Source organism: Dendrobates tinctorius, unplaced genomic scaffold (genome assembly GCF_039654945.1).
Source record: "Dendrobates tinctorius isolate UK_male_01 unplaced genomic scaffold, ASM3965494v1 ptg000326l, whole genome shotgun sequence".
NCBI lineage: Eukaryota > Metazoa > Chordata > Amphibia > Anura > Dendrobatidae > Dendrobates > Dendrobates tinctorius.
In genome coordinates, this window is record NW_027361993.1 from 20,425,888 (window position 1) to 20,430,370 (window position 4,483).

The window sequence follows — 4,483 nt, forward strand, 5'->3', positions numbered from 1 at the left end:
GCGGGTGTGCACCACCGCCGTCAGAGACACTTGATTGCACTATGAGGGACCCTGTGCCAGTGCCCGCGCCCAAGAGTCGGCCTACCCACCTGTCCAGGGCAACGGCACTCGCACGGTGTCGTGCGGTAGGTGGTGACCCCGGCCATGGGGGGGGAGGCAGCACAGTTAGGGAGTTTTAGAAAGTGGCATATGTTGATGTTGGACATTCAGCTGATGCAAAAGGCGAAATAGGTGAAGTACCAGGAAGAGGTGGACCAAAGCAAGCCATTTTTCTGTCACCCTATGTGTCATCAGGGGAAGGTGGGACAAAATCCTTGGAAACCCATGCGTGGTTCATTTTAATGAAGGCTAGATCATCCACATTTTGGGTTGACAGACGGGTCCTTTTTTCTGTAAGGATTGATCCAGCTGCACTGAAGACTCTTTCCGATAGCACACTTGCAGCTGGGCAAGCGAGCTCCTGTAAGGCATATTGGGCCAATTCAGGCCAGGTGTCCAGTTTAGCGGCCCAATAGTCAAAGGGGAATGACCTGTGTGGGAGAACATCGATATGGGAGGAAAAGTAGTTTGTAACCATAGTTGACAACTGCTGTCTCCTGTCACTTTCCATCGATGCAGTATTACCAGTTGTGTGAGCGGTATTTGAAAAATCAGTCCACAACATTGTCATGAAACCCCTGTCTCCAACGCCACTTCTGCTGTGTGCACCACGAACACCTCTGCCAAGCTGCCCCCGGCCCGTACGGCTCGTGTGAGAACCATCACCGCTGCTGTGTGCTGGGAATGCCTCAAGCAACCGATTTACCAGAGTTGCTTGTTTATTAGCCAATATTAGGTCAAGGTTCTCCTGTGGCATGATGTTTTGTAATTTGCCTTTATAGCGTGGATCCAGGATGCTGGCCAACCAGTAGTCGTCATCGTTCATCATTTTGGCAATGCGGGGGTCCCTTTTTAGGATCCGCAAGGCATAATCTGACATGTGGGCCAATGTTCCCGGTGTCAATGATGCACTGCGAGTGCTGGGTGGAGGAGCACTTTCTGGCAAATCCACATCCCTCCAGTCACGCACAAACCCTGTACCAGACCTTGCCACGCCAACATTTTCACTTGCCCCACGAGATGCATCCTCCTCCCCTAAGTAATCATCCCCATCATCCTCCTCCTCCTCCTCCTCTTCTTCCTCCACTTCGTCCAGGAGAGGTCCCTGAGCAGACAATGGCTGAATGTCATCAAGGATTCCCTCCTCCTCTTCCTCCTCATCAACATTGGCTGCAGACGCCTGCTCCTTAAGCTGCGTCAAAGTTTGCATGAGCAGACGCATAAGTGGGATGCTCATGCTTGGGATGGCGTCGTCTGCGCTTACCATCCGTGTGCATTCCTCAAAACACTGAAGGACTTTACAAAGGTCTTTCAGCTTCGACCACTGCACGCCTGTCAACTCCATGTCTGCTCTCAAAGTGCCTGGCCGTGTATCCTCCCACAAATGCATTATGGCCTGCCTCTGCTCGCACAGCCGCTCCACCATGTGCAGGGTGGAGTTCCACCTTGTTGCAATGTCGATAATGAGGCGGTGGTTGGGAAGGTGGAGCAATCGCTGCAGCTTCTGCATACGAACGGAGTGTACAGGCGACCGGCGGATGTGCGCGCACAGTCTTCGCACCTTCTGGAGCAGGGCTGTTAACTCCGGATAATTTTTGAGGAAGCACTGCACCACCAGGTTCAATGTGTGAGCCAAGCAAGGTATGTGGCTGAGTTTTGAAAGGGCTATGGCTGCCACAAAATTACGGCCGTTATCACTAACTACCTTGCCTGCCTCAAGATGTACACTGCCCAGCCATGACTCAGTTTGTCGCTTCAAGTACTCGGCCAGCACCTCGGCGGTGTGTCTGTCGCCCAAACACATCATCTGCAACACAGCCTGCTGACGCTTTCCACTAGCTGCTCGATAGGGGGACACATCGTGTGCAACAGTGGCAGCTGCAGATGGAGTGCTCGTACGACTGCGCTCTGTGGACGAGCTTTCGCTTCTGGAGGAGGAGGAGGGTCGAATGCCTACAGCCAACTGTTTCCTATACCGTGGGCTAAGCAGCACTGTCCCACCACCGCTGTCCCCTGTGGACCCTGCATCCACCACATTAACCCAGTGCGCAGTGATGGACACGTAACGCCCTGGCCATGCCGACTGGACCATGCATCAGTTGTGAGGTGCACCTTTCCGCTCACTGACTGCTTGAGTGCATGGACAATGCGGTCTTTCACATGATGGTGGAGGGCTGGGATGGCTTTGCGAGAGAAGAAGTGGCGACTGGGTAGGTCATAGCGTGGTACTGAATAGGCCATGAGTTCGCGGAAAGCTGTGCTTTCCACCAACCGAAAGGGCATCATCTCAAACGAGATTAGTTTGGCAATGTGGGCGTTCAAACCCAGTGTACGCGGATGAGAGACTGAGTGCTTTCTTGACCTACTCATAGTGTCTGGGAGGGTGAGCTGGACTTGAGAGCTGCATATGGTGGAAGTAGCGGTGGACAGGGCGGACTGAGAGAGGGTTGATGATGGTGATGGAGTTGGTGTTCTTTCCTCACAACCCTCCCTTTTTTACTTCACTTCCTGGATGGCTCGCACCTGCTCAGTACATTCATTCTGACAATTTTGACCTCACCAAGATGGCGACTGCCAACATCACTTCCTGTCAAGTCAAAACATGTTCATTCTCTATCCCCGCCCTGCACATGCTCAGTACATTCATTCTGACATTTTTTGACCTTACCAAGATGGCGACTGCCACCATCACTTCCTGTCAAGTCAAAACATGCTCATTCTCTATCCCCGCCCTGCACATGCTCAGTACATTCATTCAGACATTTTTGACCTCACTAAGATGGCGATGGCCCTTCCCCCCCATTCCCGCCCCTTCCCCACCCAATCAGGAAGTGCTTGACAGTATTTAACATCACTGCACTAAGCCACATGCACTTCCGGCCTCCTCCACACCTGACTAGATTTAGGACACAAGGTAATGGTGCCCTACAGTCTTCATAGACTGGGTTTCCTTTCTCCATCTCAGCTTATTGACCTGCTTTTTTGTCCTTAGGACGGGAGTCACGTGCTGACCCTACACATCGGTATGTGACCCCTAAAACTTTCTTTTATATCTTTTCTTTCTATATACCTTGCTATTCCTTAACCTATACCCTTTTTCAGTGGTTACTATAGGTACTGTTCCAGCAGCTGGACTACAAAGGCAAACCTATACCACTTATACACACACCTCAAAACCAAGGATCTAGGTATTTATACCTTATGCCTTAACATTTCCAAGAGCACCCCTTACACACTGCCTCCTTAGATGACCTCACCTTTATTCCCACTCCACTTCACTGTCCCCTAATGCCCTTTCTCAACACTACCTACACATTCATGCTTTTCAACTCCTTACACCTTCACTCTATTCCTCTTTTCAACCTCTCACATGTTCACCGTATCACACCACAATACATACTCACTGGCCTCACATCATTATAGATCCATACACACCTTCACAAAGGATGTTTGACACTGTCCCCACCTTATGTATCACCTATCACTAGATTTTTGGTTTTATAATACTTTATAAAGTTTATTTATTGATTTTTGTTCTTTTATTGTATATATTGTAGTCATATCCCTGATGAAAGCTCGAGATGTAGAGCTGAAACGTTGGATTGTAACACCACCCTTTTTTGGATTGTAACACCACCCTTTTTTTTCACAATCAATAAAATCACAACAATTAAAGACTGTCGTTGAGAAGACTTTACTTTCATGTTATTAGTGTGCCGGGGTTACTCCTATACTTTAGTCTTGTTTTTTCCCAGAGCACCTAAGTTGGGGTTTGAGCCTGTCATATCTACTTTATATAGGTGTTCTTTCTGATGGCCTAGAATCAGTCTTTCGTTGATATAACAGTGGGATTCCCTGACTGCTGTGGCCTTGCAACGACACCTCAACATTTGCTGCTGTGCTAACCGGTGGGCTTACAGTGGGGTAAACAATGTAGCGTTGCTGACTACCTTCGTTGTGATCAGTTGCACATGTGGCACTTGAGGTTTGGTGTTGTGTCCACGCTTGCAAGTGCATGCTGGTTAAATGTCTAAGCATGCAACTGGTATTCAAATTTTTCAGATTTTTCCCTCGGCTAAAGGTCTTTGCGCACTTCTTACAGATAACCTTGGCCTGATCATGAGGATTTTGTTCAAAAAAGTGCCACACTGCACTCTTCCTACTTTGGCAGACATTTTGCGGCCTAGCACGCTGTGATCTTTTGACCCTCTGGACAAGCTGTCCAGCAACTCTTTTGATGTTTGGAACCTGTCTTTGGAGTGCTCCGGGCCTGCCAGATAACAGCTGTTGCGATGTCGATGTCTGCTGTGGATGCTCCTCATCTGAGCTATTGGAAGCAGCACCCTCTTCCCCCAATGGATGCCAATCTGGGTCAACAACTGGG

At 49.4% G+C, this 4,483-nt stretch overlaps 1 long non-coding RNA gene across 1 annotated transcript; it reads left to right on the top strand.

Annotated features, from left to right (window-relative positions):
• The first annotated feature begins 2,580 nt into the window (after positions 1 to 2,580).
• On the top strand, positions 2,581 to 3,774 carry LOC141074221 (uncharacterized). The gene is made up of 2 exons (XR_012227161.1): positions 2,581 to 3,013; positions 3,092 to 3,774. It is a non-coding gene; the product is annotated as an uncharacterized lncRNA (long non-coding RNA).
• Positions 3,775 to 4,483: the final 709 nt, after the last annotated feature.